The sequence below is a fragment of the Peromyscus maniculatus genome, chromosome 15 (assembly GCF_049852395.1).
Source record: "Peromyscus maniculatus bairdii isolate BWxNUB_F1_BW_parent chromosome 15, HU_Pman_BW_mat_3.1, whole genome shotgun sequence".
Lineage (NCBI taxonomy): Eukaryota > Metazoa > Chordata > Mammalia > Rodentia > Cricetidae > Peromyscus > Peromyscus maniculatus.
In genome coordinates this window covers 49,662,255-49,681,600 of record NC_134866.1, presented here as the reverse complement: position 1 = coordinate 49,681,600, position 19,346 = coordinate 49,662,255, and the positions used below count along the sequence as shown (strand labels likewise).

The following is a 19,346-nucleotide window of genomic DNA, read 5'->3' as shown; positions in this document are numbered from 1 at the left end:
CTCAGATGTTTGTTAGCTCGTCAGTAGCTAACAGCATACTGATGCTGCTTCATTTAAAGTCACCATGGAGGGGGAGAATAATATTCACTTGAACATGTTAAAATTCTACAAAATTCAGTTTTTGCCAGAATCGGACTTTACTTAAAAAAAGAAAAACAAACCACAACAACATCAAAAACAACTCCTCAGAAGGCCTTTGCTATTTCTAAAATCCTGGAAAAAAATATGGCCTCGTAAAAAGAATTTGGCAACGTTTCTTCTGTTTCTATTTTATGGACTAATTTGAAGAATATTGGTATTATTGCTTCTTTGCAAGTCTGGTAGAATTCTGTGCTAAAATCATCTGGCCCTGGTCTTGTTTGGGTTGGGAGACTTTTAATGACTGCTTCTGTTTCCTTAGGAGGTATAGGTCTATTTAAAATGTTTATCTGATCTTTATTTAATTTTGGTATGTGGTATTTATCAAGAAATTTGCCCAATTGTTTTCGATTTTCCAATTTAGTGGAGTACAAGTTTTTGAACAATGACCTAATGATTCTCTAAATTTCCTCAGTATGCTTTGCTATGTACCCCTTTTCATTTCTGATTTTGTTAATTTGGATATTCCCTCTCTGCCTTTTAGTTTGGATAAGGGTTTTTCTATCTTGTTGACTTTCTCAAAGAACCAACTCTTTGTTTCATTGATTCTTTGCATTGTTCTGTTTCTATTTTATTGATTTCTGCCCTTAGTTTGATTATTTCCTGCCAACTACTCCTCTTTGGTGTGTTTGCTTCTTTCAGTTCTAGAGCTTTCAGGTGTGCTGTTAAGTTGCTGGTGTGAGATTTCTCCAAATTCTTTAGTCAGGCAATTAGAGCCATGAATTTTCCTCTTAGCACCACTTTCATTGTGTCCCATAAGTTTGGTTATGTTGTGCATTCATTTTCATTGAATTGTAGGAAGTCTTTAATTTCTTTCTTTGTTTCTTTCTTGACCCTTAGTTTAACTTCCACTTGATACACCATGTTTCATGGGAGGCCCGCCTCTTTCTGAACAGAAATGGAGGAGGAGTGGATTGGCAGGAGCAAAGGGGAGGTGGGGGGAGGGAATGGGAGGAGAGGAGGGAGGGGAAACTGGGGTTGGGATGTAAAATAAATAAATAAATAAATAAATAAATTTAAGTTTGTTTTAAAAAAAAATAATGGCAACAAAAGGAGAGAGGGCAAAAATTATTAAAAATCACTGTTCTACTAAAAAGAATTGATTTGGTTTTAACATTCTCTCCAGCATTCTCATTGTTTTCAGGGAGGTAAATCTTCAGAGGCTTTATACCTCATTACTCCAGAAGTGATGCTGTGAAAAATCATTTGCTTTAATATAAAGTAAAGATGTAAAGTAAACCATTTGCTTTAATGGTTCATCTGGGTTAACCTTATTTTTTTACTTGTCTTCTTTTCATTGTTTTCCAAGTGGTTCCCTTTCATATCATTGAGACATGTCCTTCTAACCTGAAATGCTGGAAAACTGCTTTTCCTGATGAGAAACTGGATGAGGAAGTCTTTATAAAGTAGCACACTGTGCAATGAGATTATAACATGTTCTACCTGGCACATACTTTATATTGTTGTTATGTGTACCCACAAGTTTTGAAAAACTTCTTGTTATATCAACTGCATTATATTGCCATAATGAAAAAGCAAAACTTAAAAAGGGGCCAAGAGGGACTCCATATTGACTTGATTTACACAGACATTTTCTAGTAGCTTCTAATTAATTTCATTTTAATCAAGAAAACCCAGAAAAAAAAATGAAAGAAATATTTTACAATTGATTAAGGCTGTTGTACACATTTGAGAATGTACAATATAACTGTCATATAATATGTTAACTTTCCTAATTGTAATATATAAATTTAATGGTTACATGGTTTGATGGATCATTTTTTGTAAATCTGCTGTATATTTTAAAGACTTGAACATTTGTAGACTAGAAACTGTTATTATCAATTTGACAAGTTTAAGAATATAGAAAAATAAGATTTTATCATAAAAATTTAAATTTGAAAAAATTTAGAAACCACAGAATTTCAGACTTTTTAATAGACAAATAAAATGTGTGATATACAAAAGGTTTTATATATATATATATGTATATATATATATATATATATACATACACACACACAAAAGGCTCTCATAAACATTAAGCTTTGATGTCATGAATGCTATAATTTAAAATAAATCACAGTTTACCTATAAAACCATTAAAAAGTAGCCTTAAAAGTTTTTCCTGTACTTGCAAAATATTTGCAAAATTCCCAGGCTGACTACATATATAACCTATATTTACAGTCAATTCACACTCCTATGGTTCTGTGACAATTTAATTCCATCTACCTGGGACCCCAGTTTTATGCTCCAAGGCCTGGAAGTCTGCTTGTTTTTACCACACCAGTTTCCTTAATATCCTATTTGTTTTTTATTCCTTTTCTTCTTTTTTTTTTTTCTATCCAGGTGTCAATCAAAGACTTCCTCCCCTTACTTCACCTGTTGTACAAATGGAACCACTGATACACTTCTGAGATCCCTTTGACAGGCTCTCTGTAGAGGTCTCCCAGCTGACATATCCAATGACTACACAGCAGTTAGCAGCAAGATCAGTCATTGTCCAAATTTCCTGACAACATAGAGTCACCTCTTCAGGGAGCAGATGAGAGAAGGAGATTAAAACTGGTCAGAGAGTTTAATGGTATGGACCTCAATTCATGTCCTTGGCCAGGAGCCAGAATGCCCTTGTCCCTGTTGTTTGGGTAGAGGCCATAAATTCCAGAGTATTTGGAGCCTCTGCTCCTTTGTCCGGTTGCTCAATGATTTAAGGACTTCAACTCTGGAGGGGAAATGCTGTAAAAATTAACAGCCTTGGTGGACATCGAGAATGGACCCTGCCCCCTTGTTTAACTTTGGACTGTAACACTAGAAAAGGAAGATTTTCCATAGGCTTTGTGTAGAACCACTGAGACACAGCTACTTCTTCTCGATTACAATTATAGAATCCGAGTTCTATCTCTTGCCCTGGGTGGAGACATGAAGTTCTAAATTACCTCAACAATTATATGTTATTTCCCCCCTTTTAAGAGTTAACTCAGCTGAGTCTGGTGTGTGTGTGTGTGTGTGTGTGTGTGTGTGTAAAAGAGAGAGAGGAGAGAGAGAGAGAGAGAGAGAGAGATTTGGGCAAATTTCATATCTTAATTTTTTTTCAGGAGTACTTTATAATCATGTCATATATATAGTTGCACATATGCATATATTCAAGCTTCTGGAAAAAATAGGTACTATAGTAGTATAGTCAACTCAATACTGAAGTCTTGCCTTTGTATTTTCTTACCAAGCAATCAAACCTAAGGTAATAACTGAATTAGCAATCATCACAGACACCAAAAACATTACATATTATACACACACACACACACACACACACACACACACACACACACACACACACACACACACATTTCCAAGTAGACATGTATTTCTAAATGTTTGGATTCCATTTGTCATTATATTTCTATTGTAGGTTGTGACCTACATGTGGGTCACAAAACCAACTTATTATGTTTCTGTAATTTTTATATGAGATGGAAATTATAATAGGATAAATTATATCATAACATACCAAAGGAACTCATAAAATATATCAAAGTTTTGTTTTGAGTATAAGAATAAGAAAATATATTCATAGGTATATTAAGATCAATGTAAAATAAATTTCTTTATGTGGTAAATAAAATTTTAAAAATATTAATATACTCACTCATTGAATGCATTTTTGGTTGTATTTTGCTAATTGAATAAAATTGAAAAAGATGAATGTGAAATCTTTTAAGATTCTAAATAAAAATTAGTGAGTGGAGCTTAGTACTTAGTAGATTTTTAATTAATTAATATACTGGATACTGAGTCTGAAATAAACTGTTAGTTAGAGTCTGAAATAAACTGATGATGTCAAATTATTTATTTGGAAATATTAGTTTAAAATATAGCATGTTTTTGAGATTTGCATATGGATAATTCTATTTGAAGAAATGCACTAGGTAACTATTGAGTGGGTAAGAGAGATTGGAATTCATTGAGCTATTTCCAAGATGTTTTTAAATATATCTCACTCATTTCTGGTTTTCCATGCTTGAAGAGCCACAAGCAGCAAAGTCTCTTGGGGAAAACTGAGGTGGTACAGGAAATTGCCCACACAGGCTAATGCAAGCAGCACAGTTTCTTGAAATGGTGGAGTTGAGGACCACCCTAAAGATGGACACTATGCCCCTCAGAAGGACAAACGCTTCTTGGGCAACACTAGGCTTAATTCTACTCCTAGTCCCATGTTCTCGGTGTGCATCCTGGGGGACCAGCAACACTGTGATGAAGCCAAGGCTGTGGATGGATTTTGAGGTGCTGAAGAAGTTTAATAAGAACAAGAAGTTGTTCAAAAAGCTGGCCGAGAAGTTTGATACCATTTTGGCCTCCATGTCTCTGATCAAGCAGAACCGGTGTATCCTAAGCCTAGGCCTAAAGAAGGCTGGCAAGTTCCTGTCCCTGTTGACACACAGTAAAAACATGGTGGCCAGAATCAGTGAGGTGAACTCCATGATCAAGTTCCAGATGAAGAAGGTGCTGTGTCTGGCTGTTGCTGTCGGCCACATGAGGATGACTAGTGATGAGTTGATCTACAACACCCACCTGGCTGTCGATTTCTTAGTGTTCTTGCTCAAGAAGATCTGGCAAAATATCTGGGCTTTGTACATCAAGAACACCACCAATAAGCCCAGTGCCTTGGCTAGGATGCCCCAGTAAACTTTAGTGCTACAAATAAGACAGATAGATAGATAAAGAGATAGCTAGATGATAGATAGATAGATAGATAGATAGATAGATAGATAGATAGATAGATAGATAGATAGATAACACATATAATAATACAACATTTGTAGGTCTCTTTAAACCTCTAAAATATCTTTGTAGAAGTAACATCTGCTTGAGCTCTGAAAAATAAGAGACAACTCTTTCAAAGGTCCTGGATTAAGTCAGAAGATATTAAGAACTCTGCAAAGGAATGAGTTTGTCAGGACCCAAGATGAAGATGAAGAAATTGGAACTAATTATGTGAAGATAAGCAATGAAAAAAGAGATTTGATAAGAAGCAGGGTGACAAGTCAGCCAGCTTATTGTAAACTAATATGATGTGTGCAGAATTTTATTGTGGTCCATTGGGTAGCTATTGAACCATTAGAACAAAAGAAATACAATCATAATTCAATGACTTAAATAAATACTAATGCAATACTCAAAAATTAGTCTGGCAAAGATAAAGATAGAACCCAGAGAAACATGTAGATGTTGTTTCATTGTATATTTTCTTTGTTTGTTTTTGTTATGATGGCAGATAAGCCAGCTTAAATGATGTTTTTTTTCACATTTCATCCACTAATGTGCTGACTCTCTTTCAATCAGGTGTATACATTTTTATTAATGTCTCACAGACATGTTCTTGATATCACTGCAATATCCCAATCACCTGGACTTATTCCAGGCAAATAATGAACAATAAGCAAATATCTTCGGATGAATAAACCAATGAATGTTATAAAACAGATGGAAAACAATTTTTTTTGTCACTGAGCAGAATTTCTGCACAGTGACTTCCGGATTCTGCTCCATGAAGAGCCAAGAATGCTGACCTGGTTGTACAGTTTCCTTGTCCTTTCTGTTCTCCTGAACATGGCTGGAAACTTGCATGTTCCCCACATATTGTTTGACTTTAGTTCATTACCTCATCTTTCCTTATTTCCTTTCTACATTTTTCCTTCATGAAAATTCGATGGCTTTAACTATTTTTCAAATCTTACCAGTTGTTAACTCATGAAATCATTCACATTAAAAGCAGTCAGCTGGTGGATGAGGTTTTTGTAATACTACTCAAACTCAATTACTGAGCATCTATCTACCTTTGTCCCCAAGTGCCCTCCATGTACCTTATAAGATCTTTTTCAAAACAAATCCCCTGCTGCTATCAGAATGACTTAGTACATTGAGCAATAAAATATTTTATGCTTATTAAAATTGAAGGTCGACAATCTACATTCATTTCTTGAGGTGGAAAATAAAAAATAAAAATATAAAATAAAAAATAAAAAACCAAACTTCTGAAGGCAGGTAGGAACCAAGAAACGATGGCCATTATAGAGTCACTCTGTTACAAAGCAGAGGATCTCTGAAGTAGAGGCTTTGGAAGAGTGCTTGGGCTTACTCCCTCTTGGATGAAACCCACAGAAATACCTCTACAGCTCTCAGGTTTTACTACAGGCTTCTGCTTAGGGAATGTCTTTAAGTCAAATAAGCTGAAAGGCATGTTATGCTGAAGATATAAGATAACCTATAAGTTAGAAACTTTTCAGGCATGTCCGATCTCCTGACATTGTAGGACAAATGTTGTCATCTATGAAGTTCATCCTTAGAAACCTCATTGTTTAGTTAAAAAATACTAAGAAAAAAATCATGCTTTAAGTAAGCTTGTTATTTTTGCATTAAGCTTCACTCATATTACCTGAGATACACATGACTGCAGGCCACAGGTTGGACATGCCTACCAGGTTTTACTCAGAAGATAACTTCATGCATATTTTTCATTTATTAAACAAACTTCTATGCATTAAAGACTTGCTAGGACTGGAGAGATGGCTCAGTGGTAAAGGATGCTGACTGCTTTTTCAGTTCCCAGTTCAGTTCCCAGCATCCATGTTGGGTGACTCACAACTGTCTATAACTGCTGCTGGAGGGGATCTGATGCCTTTCTCTGGCCTCTGTGGTTACCCACACATGCTGCATACACAGAGAAACACATGCATACACTTACACATAAATGAAAACAAAAAATATGTATTTTTAAAAGAATTTGCTTCAATTTACTTTCTGACTGCATGCCATTATATTTTCCAAAGCTACAAAAAAACAAAATGACCTTGTTCACAATGCAAATCTGTTCAGTTGTCATAGCTAAATGTAATAGTTTTCATGTCTTTAACCCGGATTTATCTTCAGTTTTGTAATTCAGGAAGCTAGGAGTGAAAAGTCAGTGAACTACCATAGTTAGTTTCTGATAAGGTCGATCTTTCTGGCTAACAGGCCACTTTCATTTCACTCTATGCACTATTCTGTTGTGTATATACCCAGAGAAAAATGATCCCTCTCATTGTGACTTCAGGGTATGATTCACTTGGCCCTAATTATGTTCTTTCTTCCCAATACAGTGGCAGTGGGAATTAGTCACACATTTTTGTAGACGGACACAGTTCAAGGTATAGAACTCACAAAGTGAAAGTCAGTTGTGTGGGGTTAGGCAGAAGAGGGGCTTGACTTGGTTTCAGTTTTCCCTGTGAGTAAAATTCCTTCTAATGTTTTTGTGCTGTTTTCCTTTATAGGAAGCATCAATGTAGAAATTCACCTTTGTTATCCTTTATCCTTTTGAATTTTAACATTTTGCATTTGCGATTGTCTTGAAGCAATCAGTTTAGAAAAAAAATTAGATTTCTCAGACTAATATCCCAGTACCAACTGTTTCAAAGCCTTTTAAGAGTTAACTCCTATGTTCTATCTCAAGTAGGGATGAACATCTCTAAACAGAAAATACTGTTCTTGGCTTCCAAAGTAACACACCAAAGAGTAAAAGTGTTTGAGAATCCTTGGCTAGATGGCAACTGTAAGCATAATCAAAATGAGAAAGCAACTTGCATGCTGAAGCGAAATTAGCATTTTGCATAATGATGAACATTTTAATAGCTCAGTGAATCCATCTTGGAGACAAACATTATTTTTCCCTCAAACTAGACCCTCTGAAAGAGTGTGTTCCTTTCATCAGTTTTCCTGAAAGGGTGGTATTATGGATAGCAGAAAATTAAGCCCATTAACCACGAATGTGCTCAGAGCTTCAGACACACACCTGTCTCATTCTCTCATCTAACAAATGTGTGTGCATAAATGCCTATCAAACCAACCAGATGTGCTTTACCAGAATCTTCAAAAGAATTATGAGGAGTCATGAACACCTGTTCTCACTGCTTTGATGTCAGAGCTTCACGATCCAAGATTGTGCTTAACAGAAGTTTAGCATTAAAGATGTTTAGGGATGAAGTTTTTGAAAGATACCTTCCTTGTCCCCATTAAGCCTTGCAGATGACAAAGAAAACAGTAAAATGGCACAAGTCCAAATTGAAAGACTATTCAAATCAGTCATCTTTAGTGAACTGATTCATCTTGGAGTTAGTCACTATACATTGTATGCTTTTCCCATTTCTCAAAAATCTACTTATTTAGAAGGACCTAAAAATGTGTAGAAAATAAATAAACTTTAGTAACTGGATATGAGATAATGAAACATAAGTGTTATGAAATGCATATGGAACTCATTAAGTCATAACAATACTGATTTTGATAGCAACACTTACATGCCCATTTATATTGGTAAGGGGAGAGAAAATCAAGTACTTTTGTGTCAACATGATAATGCTATGTGTTAATTAACGAAGATGATACTTTCAGAATGAGTATGTGTGTGTGTGTTCATGTGAAACATATGATCTTATATATTCATATATGTAACTTTTGTCTTATTCCAATGTATCTTTGTGGAGATATATCTTTGTGGAGACCTAGGTAAATGGAAGTGGATTGGGGATTTTGCAGAAGGAATATGAAAAGAAAGAAAAGTGTTTGTATTAAAAAATATCACTTTTCTATGGACTTCATTGGCTTGAAAATAAGGCAACTTTCAAAGAAAAATAATTTTCTAAGTTTTAACTCTCTCATTGAATAGATTGAAGACATAATAAATTAGTTGGGGATAAATGAAATGTTGGGCATGCAAGAGATGGTGGATAAAACAAAGTTATACCTCCTTCAGCTTTGGGAGGCTGAGGAAAAAACAGACAGGAGCTGAGTGACAGATGTGAGTATGACGACTGTCAAATATCCCCTAGTTGTCACTGTTCTGAGTGAGGAGTTGAGGATGATTCGAGGACAAAGAAACATTTTATCCTCCCAGGATTTGGAAAGATAGCCCTGTGCTTGTTATTTAAAGATAAATTTCAATATATTATTTGGGGTTCAGTATGCCTTTGCTTCAATATCTCTTTAGGATTGACTTGTTCCTAAATGTGAAACATTATTTAGTATGTCCCATGTACATTTAGATACCCATCAAAATGAACTGTTAAGAAGAGACTAAGTAAAAACCAGATCAGAATTCCAAGGATAAGTTTTTATAATAAGCCTCTTCTCATTCTACTTTCTCAAACCCATACAACCTCTGGAAAAACTGCATCTGCATTTAAGTTGTTTTCTTGTTGAAATTGTGTGAGAGCATAGAAACAACATGAAATTTCAATAATATCACCACAAAGCAAAAACTAGTTTTCTATTGTATGCAACTACTTATTAATCAGTTAGAGAGAGAAAATACACCCAAGCCTTCATTTTCTCTATAGTAAGAGGATAATATTATCTTTGCACGATTAGTATAGGGATAACTACAATGTATGCCAAGTGCCTAAGCATGAGACTCATTCAGTACACAGAAAGTTTCTGTTACTACTGCAGTAAGCCCAAACTTATTATTGTCTCATTTCATGTATCTCCACAGATAAAAGATCAGGAACCTACCAGGATAATTTTAAAAGCCCAGTAATCATGAAGCAACATTATCATATGCCATGCATAGTGGTTTGAATGACAATGGCCCCTATAGGCTCATAAGTTTGCATGTGCTTAGTCACCCAGCGGGTAGAACTGTTTAAAAGGATTAGAAGGATTAGAGGGTGTGTCCTTGTTGGAGGAAGTGCTTCACTGGGGGTGGACTTGAAGGTTTCAAAAACCCACCCTAGACCCAGACTCTCTCTCTTCTCTATCTATCTATCTATCTATCTATCTATCTATCTATCTATCTATCTATCTATCTATCTCTGCTTACAGATTAGGCAGGATAAAGCTCTCTGCTATTTTTTGAGCACCACACCAGTCCATCGCCATGCTCTTCATCATGATAATAATGTATCAACCCTCTGAAATTTTAAGCAAGCACACAATTTAGTACATCCTTTTATGAGAGTTGCCTTGGTCATGGAGTTTCTTATAGCAATAGAACAGTGACTAAGACACCATAGCCTTATTAAAAAAAATCTCAGTGAAAGAAAACATTTAGAGAGCCCACACATTATTACTCTATCTTCTGTTTTATGACACTGCCATTAACAATGCTATTAAATGATAATAATTAAGTTGGACTCAGTCTTTCATCAAAAGTTGGCTTTCAAAGATAATATTTTGTAATGAAAGAGTTTTTATAAGATGATAATAATTCCTTTATTGTAAGACTTCCTACTGTGAATTTAATGATATGCAAAAGGATTAAATCAGCTGAGTGCTTTCCTACACTGATGAATAGAAAGGTCCTTGACAATTTTTTAACAGTACTTCAGTGTGCTCACTTTAATTTTGACAGATTCCCCTCAATATGATATTAATTTAATACTGATAAATAATAATATTTTCATCTGAATTAATGAAACAATGGCTGATTTAGTTTTTAAAAGCTTCAAGTCTGAGATGTGCTCTCACAGAATCATTGATTTATTTACAGAGTTTCACTAGACTATTGCAAAAGATACTCCTCTAAATATCTACCCCTCACTCATTTGAGTCATTAATGTGGCATTCAGTAAACAAATTAAACTTACTGAATTTTTATTAAATTATTTGTGCTATCATACATAGATAATATATCCCTATATTTTATTTTTTTAGATGAGGAACTTTGATCTGGCAATATGAAATAACTTAATAAAAGAGCTAGTTAATGAAAGTTGCATATCTCCAAATCATCACACAGAAAATTAATGACATCTCTCAAATGTGTTACTTCAAATCCTGTCAACATACATACAAGTTTGGTGTTATTTCCACATACTAGAGTAAAGAAAATATGCTTAGACATTAAAAATAAAAAACAAGTAGCCAAATGGAGTTTTACTTCAAATTTTTCTATGTACAGAATCTGGAGCAAGTCAGTGAGCAGTGATCCTCCATGACCTGTGCCAGTTCCTGCCTACAGATTGCTGTCTTGAATCCATGCACTGATTTCCCGTGATGATTGATGGACTGTGGTAGGGAATTGGCAGTGGAAATAAACCCTTTCCTTCTCAAGTTGCTACTAAGTTGATACCAATTGTGGGATATTGCTATAACAGATGCAACCATGTTGTTTTGGGAAGAATTGTCGAGGTGTTTGCAATTTTTTTTTTTACTGGAAAAGCTATTGAGTAATCAGAGATTACTGAGCTGTTCTGTGGGAGCTTTGAGAAGAGGATGCTGAAAGAGATGTTGATGGTGGAGACCTGTCCTGTCAAGTTTCAGAGGGAAGCAAAGACTATCAAAGTCATTTAAATGATATTTTGAGTTAAGAATATGTAGCTCTGGCCAGTTGGCTCTGAAGAGTCAGTAGTATTAACAAGAGACCAGAACCACTAAAGTGAAACCTTTGCTTTGCTGGGACAATGGATGCTGTTCAGCTGGAGCTGAAAACAAACAAACAAACAAAAACAGTGATGATTGAGAAGAGACCAAGATTGCTGAGGTGAACTCTTCTAGAAAGTGTTTCCTCAGAGTAAGCACACAGAAGCTGCATCCAGAGAGGCCCAGCATTTTTCCTTGTGTTGTCAGCCACACTTGTAAGTTTTCCAGGTTGCATGGATTTGAAAACATGATGAGATGGTGGAGAGAAGTTGAAGCTTGGCATATGTAACAGGGTCGGAGCCCCTGAAGAGGGGCTATTAATGGAGAAGCAGTCCAGCTGCAGTATTTCCAGATGCCAGTAGTACTGAATGATAGTCAAGAACAGCAGCAGATAGGGAGTGAAGCTGGCATGAGACCATTAGACAAGCTCCACGTACTGTGAACTGTGAACTGCAGAGCTCAGGAAATGAAACTGTATGGAATCCAGAGGATCATAAATGTGCCTCATACTTCACACACTGAATATTTTGCACTTGAATTTTAGTTTTCCTTTGATTTGGTCATGACTATACCCCATTCTTTCTTCTTAGAAAAGAAAGTATGTAATTCATCTTGATTTTAATAGGAGCCCACAATGAAGATACTTTGAACTTTGCAAGAATATTAGAAAGTCTTGGGAATTCTACAGAGATTTTTGGAATTTTATAGATATGTTGGATATTTTATTTATTTTTATTTTTTTAAAGTATTTTCCATTCATTTTACACATCAACCACAGGTCTCCCTCTCTTCCCTTTTACCACCCCTCCAGTCCTCACCCGCAACCTCCCATTCCCTCAACCAACAAGGTAAGGCCTCCCATGGGGAGTCAGCAGAACCTGGCACATTCAGTAAAGGCAGGTCTAAGCCCCGGCCCCTGCATCAAGGCTGTGCAAGGTGGATATTTTAAAGAGAGTGAACTTATCAAGTGTTTGAATTTTTAAAGGCTATGGACTTTACACTATGGAATGCTTCACATTGTCATATTGATATTAATATGAAATCTTGTGGATAAGTAAAAAAGGAGAGGTTAGGGTTTGACAGTGATGTGTTTGTGTGTCAAGTTGACATAGGCTCAATTGTGCTGGCTAGTTTTTGATGTCAGCTTGACACAAGCTAGTACGATCTTGTATAATTGTCAGCCTAACCAAATCTTAAGAGATTTTAAACCAGTGTAATTGAATTGATTTGTTAATTTCCCTTAGCCATACATGTATTTCTATGGGAAACACATGTCACACCACAGAGTGCATAATTGCTTCCTTATTTCACCTACTAGTTAGGTTTGGAAGCATTCCTCAAAGTATGGATAGTTTCCTCTTTTGGTTGGTAAGAACACTGACAGTTCCATAGAGGTGTGTTGGAATCCTCCATACCCTATTCTTAATAAATGGTGCTAAGACTGTAATCAAGACTGCTGGCTCTAAGTCCCTTATGTTTTCTATATATTAAAGACTTAGAAATAAAATATTCAGAGATCTTCCTTATATAGTTTATTTTTCCTGTTAAAGTACCTTCTTTATGCAAATTCAGTAAAATTCTATTAAACAACCCCTGCTTTCTAATGATTTAAAGTTCTCACCATGCCACAGTATTACTCTTCATTTTATTTGCAGTTATAATTTCAGCTAATCTATATTAAACATACAGAGGAGTGGAGCATTACATAGGAAATATATCAATACTTGCCACAGAAAATAATCAAATGCTAATATGCCTGTGTCAATTTTCTCTGTGTATTCAAATTAAATAAATTGTTATAAAATATAATTATAAACCCCAACCCTTTTAACTTTCTTTATTAGAGTTTAGGCTACAATCCTGAAAATGAAATACAGTTTTGGTTTACATAATTTTTTATATAGTATTTTACAAATACACCAGTTTATATCTAGTCTATTCAACACATTATTTCACTCATGAATTTTCAAAATTTAGTTTATGAAAATAGAATAAAAAAGCAAATTTGAGCACCTTGAATATGGGATGCATTTGAGACATTCTATAGGTACACATGAATGGATTATGAACATTTTAAAATATATAAATTTCTGCTAAATACTAAGTAAAAATTCAAACTATAAGCAGTATTGAATAGAAGTGCTGTTTCCCAACATTCTTAACAATATATAGTATTGCCGGGCGGTGGTGGCGCACGCCTTTAATCCCAGCACTCGGGAGGCAGAGGCAGGTGGAACTCTGTGAGTTCAAGGCCAGCCTGGTCTCCAAAGCCAGTTCCAGGAAAGGCGCAAAGCTACACAGAGAAACCCTGTCTCGAAAAACCAAAACAAACAAACAAAAACCCAATATATAGTATCATAAGACATATTTTCAAACAATTTATATGTGACTATCTTACTGTTTTAGCTCTAATGCATCTGATTTCTCTTAAGACTAAGTGATTTTTCTTACAGTGATAGTTTACAGCAAAGCTTAGTTTCTTACTTTGTTAGTCACTTCCCGTGTCCTTTTACTATTTTCCAAACTCTTGGGTGTGCTCTTTGGCAATCCTTCCTTTCTCTTCTCCCTCTTCATACTTGTGAACAGAGCATTGCCGAAAGAGGTCTTGTTCCTGGTGGAAAGCTACCTCCTCCGATTTCTATCTACAGATGATTAGAGGGGCAGAGGTTTGTTTTACATTTTGTGCAATCCCAGCCTCTGTTGGTCTCATCACATCACATGTTTGCCAATATGGTGTGCTCAAAAACGTTACTAGTTTTCCACGTATTTAATTTCAATTCTTGAAAGACCAGTGACTGGATTCTTTACTAGATTTGCATCTCTTTCTATACTTGACTTTACATATTTGAGCACTACAGTAAGATGGCAGACCATGCCCAAACTCTTTAGAAGTATCTATGTTTAAGGTGTCATCTTGATCCTTTGATAGCAACATCTTTGATTTGGTTTAAAACATCTCATGGTTGTATTTTAATAGACACATTCGTGATGTGTGCAAAAGTTCCTTTTCTTCTCCTTCTCCTCTTTATCTCCCTTCTCCTCCTTCTTCTTTCCCTTTCTCCTCCTCCTTTTTTCTCCTCCTTTTCTTCTCCTTCTCCTCCTCCTCCTTCCACTTCTTCTTCAGAATTTTCTGCATAACTGTATTCTCTCTTTAAATTGGTTAGACTCCAGAATTATTTATACACTGATTGCCTTCTTTGGATTTTAGCTTGTCAAGTATGTTTGTTATTAACATGACTACATATATTTAGAATAGTTTTCCTTAAAATCTTTCACAGTTTTAAAACTTTAATAGGTAAACTTATTGTTTTCAGACAACCAAAATTGAATTATCCATTTAGTTAATCAGTATACAGCATATGTCACTTGTTTCCAGTTTACTGTAATAATATATTATCCTAGTTCCAAAATTTATTGAGTTTTGTTGTTGTTGTTTTGGTTTGGTTTGGTTTGGTTTGGTTTTAGTTTTTGGAGACAGGGTTTCTCTGTGTAGCTTTGCACTTTTCCTGGATCTCACTCAGTAGACCAGGCTGGCCTCGAACTCACAGAGATCCGCCTGCCTCTGCCTCCCAAGTGCTGGGACAGAAGGCGTGCACCACCACTGCCTGGCAATTTATTTATGCATTATGTATACAACGTTCTGCCAGAAGAGGGTGCCAGATCTCATTATAGATGGTTGTGATCTACCATATGGTTGCTAGGAATTGAACTCAGGACCTCTGGAAGAGCTGCCAGTGTTCTTAACCTCTGAGCCATTTCTCCAGCCTTCCAAAATATATTGTAAATTTTCAGTCATGCTGTACCCCACTTGACTCCACTTAACTCATTTAAAAAATTTATGAAGCAAACTATGTTCTCAGGGAATAGTGTGTCAAATCAAGTCAATAACAGAGCAGTATTTTGAGAGTCTTCATATGTTTGGAAAGTAACAATATTTCTAAATAGCCTGTGCTATAAGAAGGAGAAAAATAAAAAAAATGTAATTTGATGAAATTAAAATACTACACAATAAAAGTAATGGGTTGCAGAGAACATAGTGTTGACAAACAACTGAAACTCAGAGACCACAAGTGGGAAGGCAAAGTTGAATGAACATTTTGAGAAATACTTGGGTAGCTTCTAGAGACATATAGGAGATGCTTGGCATAGGACTCAGCAGTGGCACTCACAATATAACCCCAAGAAAAAGAATAATGAACCTGAATTTATTTCAAGAACTATTAGCTAATGAGAATCTTAATTGCATAGTTACTATGGTAGAGTTTTAGTGAGAGATGCTTGGATGATTAAAGCTTGTTGATGGTTTGGGATTTGAGAGTTGGGATCATTCATCTCTGTATGTATTGGAACATATCTGAAAATACAAGGGATTTTCTTGTTTTTATCATAGAATCCCTATCTCTAAATGATGATATGTTGATTTTCTATGAAAACTTGTAGTCGTGAGGTTATCACTATTATGCACATATTTTGACCATTTGTCCAAGTATTTAAGCCTATACATAATTATTGATGCTAGGCTGCTGTTATATTATTTTAAAGAAAATTAATGTATAATTTGTGGACTAAAGAGAGAAAAATAACATTAATTAAAAACATTTCTTGAAATTTAAAATAGAAAATTTTATAATTAAGGCAACCATGAAGGATATATATTCTTTAGAAATATCTTACTGTTTATTTTAAATTTTGGTGTGACTAATATCATCAATTTTATATCTTTCAAGTGTCAAATTACGAATGAAAATACTTAAAATATAAAAGTCTAGTATTTCTTAAAAATCACATCTGTATATGTGATACCCAAGCTATTAAATTCCTGTAATTTTTCTAATTATTTATGACTAGATTGGAAATGCTTCATTAAGCCAGATCTACTTTGAATTCTTCCTTTATTTTATTCTTATAATAGTATTCATTAATGTTTAAACATTATAATCGCATGATGCAAAGACATGTCCCTTAACTAAATTAATTTATTGAGAATTCTTAGGTTTTTCTAACCAATAATGACTTTGTTAATCACTGCTAGTCACAACAAGGAATACTACTCTATTTTTAGATATTCAAGTAACTCAGTTAAAAGCATTGCCTTATTTTATAATTTATGATGATACAGAATACATACTGTGAAATAAGCCATTGAGAGTGGCTTTTTCATGGTAATACAATAGCTAGAAACACTTCCTGTGTGATAGTGGTATAATATGATTATGGCATAGGTTGGAAAATGCTCAGCAGTTAAGAGCATTTACTGCCCTGGCAGAGAAACTGATTCAGTTTCCAGCTCCCATAGGCTGCAACTCTAAGACCAAGTGATCTAGCACACACTCTTCTGGCTCCTATGAGCACCAGACACACAGTTGGTGTACACAGCCACAAAGGCAAGACACTCTTACACATGAAATGAAATAAAGACGCCTTTCAAAGTTATATGTGGCATTATGATGAAATTTTAAAAAGTCAAGATATATTTCTAGGTCATTTAACTATTATAATCAGAAAAGGGAATGTGGCAGATATTTTTAACACCTCATGTTTCTGGGTTCCAACTATGCCCATAGAATCAACTAAAAACTAAAGTTTAATGCTCACTCACAGAAATGTATCTACAAAACCTGTGGTTTGTGTGTGTTTCCCACAAAACATCCATGTGTTGAAATTGGTTGCTGTGACATTGTTGGGAAGGTTCTCCAGGCTCTTGGAGGTAGTGTTCAAGTGGGGAGAGTGGGTAAGTAGGTATAAATCCTTGGGTGTGTCTTGTCCCTTGTTCATTCTTTGCCTTTTTCTTGCTCTCTGCTTCCTGTCTACAACTATGTAAATAAGCTCTTCTGCCACACATTACTGTTGCCATGATGTTCTACTGAAGTGTAAGGAGCCAAGAACTATAGGCTGAATGCTTTCAAACCCAGAGCCAAAATATTCTTTCTTGGTAGAGACATATGGTCACCTTATCTTTGTAGAGTAGGTATATCCATCCCTTAAGTTACATCGGGTGTTACAGTTATAGAAATGATAACTCTAATATAGTCAATAAATCAATAGTTGCTCTGCTAATTAATATTGAGAATTTAAATGTTCAATGGTATAAAACTTGTTGATTTCATTTCGATGTATATGATATATCACCTCCAGCATTTATCTTAATCAAACTAATATTTGTCTTTCTTATCAGCTAACCACTGATACTATTTGAGAGCTGAAGAACAATTTGTGTGTTAGTCTAATATTCCATCAAAGAGAAACTTTTCATAATAACATATGCTAAAAATAATACAAAATCTTATGACAACTCTTATGTGTGATGTCTACTGTGCCTTTGATGACCTGGACAGAACAATATTAGACATTTTCATTTGTATTGCCATAGCTTTGTTCAGAATTGCAGGAATGTTTTAGAGGTTAAGACAAAGGTTGCAACTAGAACACCAGATACTCACTAGGATTCACCACTGTGTATACAAGTAAAAGAAAAGTGGTATTCATAAAAAAGCATGATATTGGTGGTGGTGGTGGTGGTGGTGGTGGTGGTGGTGGTGGTGGTGGTGGTGGTGGTGGTGGTGGTGGTGGTGGAACATGCCTTTAATCCCAGCACTCAAGAGGCAGAGTACTTTGGACTAGAAAGACCATGACATTCTGGAAGCAGAGATTAATGGGTTCTTCTGAAAGAAACATGGAAGACAGGAATACTGAGAGAAACACATACAGTAAAGGCTGAATTAATAGCAACTTTATGGGACTGGAATAAGGTCTATTCATGTGATATGTTGACCAAGAATCTGGCTTTATTCTGGTTGTGTTCTAAGAACGTGAGTGAAGTTTAAATGTAAATAAAAGTAATAGAACTTTTTTTTTCCAGAGGAAATTTCAAAATGGGAAAGCCTCAGGCTGGTGCTAAGAAAGCAACTCGAAGTATTTAGAAGAGTATCACTGAATGGTAGCATCCTGTGTTGCACTAAGACAACAGTAAAGGTTTCCTGAGGTTTCATGTTATGAAGATCATGCACATGAAAGATGAAAGCATAGGATGAAGGGTTCCCTATTCCTCAAAATAAAGAACTGTCCTGGAAGAGTTTCCCAATAGTTAGCACACATAAGTTGATGCAGTTCAAGGAGGCTAGGCTACACCTCCAGTCAACAGCAGAATTAGGTACAGATATCCTTTTGGTGCTAGTTTTTCAGGCATAGAAAATGAAAATTTGTGGAGATCATGGAGTCTTGCTCTATCGTTTCAGACAGCAATACACAGAGTGTGATAAGATCAGAGTTCCTGGAAGGAGGCCATGAGATATCATTGTGAGAGCTGTGCAGATGAAGCTCCAGCCGCAGCAGAGACTCTGGGATATTGGAGTGCCAGAACCACAGAACTTCCCCAATAAAACTTCAGGGATTGAGAAGAACAGGTCACGGAGACTCTGTCTGCTTCAGGTTGCCAAGATGCGATATGGAGGTTAATTATCAATGAAGACACTGTTTTTATATCCCTGTTTTTAAATAGTAGAAGACAGAAAGTTAATTTATCTTTTTTAGTTCTAATTGTCCTTTATAATGTCTCTCTCTGTCCTCATGTCAGATTTGTATGATAAGGATTGTTTGAAATAATAGAAATTTACTATGTAAAGATTAAAAGTTAACTATAAAGTGTATTTTGCTAGATATAGACTATTGCCTAATTACTGTGTCCTTTGTAGTTGCAGAAAATATTTTTGTTTGATTTTTTTTTTGGCATTTTTGCTTTAAAACTCATGCAAATTGCTAGTTTAACCTCCTACATCTTCCCATGGATAAGTTCGTCCATACTCCTACTGAGAACA

The 19,346-nt window shown here is 35.3% G+C and overlaps 1 long non-coding RNA gene and 1 pseudogene across 1 annotated transcript in view; both read left to right on the top strand.

Annotated features, from left to right (window-relative positions):
• Positions 1 to 18,868, top strand: part of LOC143268768 (uncharacterized) — a 230,164-nt gene extending 211,296 nt beyond the window's left edge. The window contains exon 4 of the long non-coding RNA XR_013044893.1: positions 18,768 to 18,868. This is a non-coding gene — a long non-coding RNA (uncharacterized LOC143268768). The remainder of the gene's footprint in view (positions 1 to 18,767) is intronic.
• Positions 4,231 to 4,824, top strand: LOC102913410 (large ribosomal subunit protein uL1 pseudogene; annotated as a pseudogene).
• Positions 18,869 to 19,346: the final 478 nt, after the last annotated feature.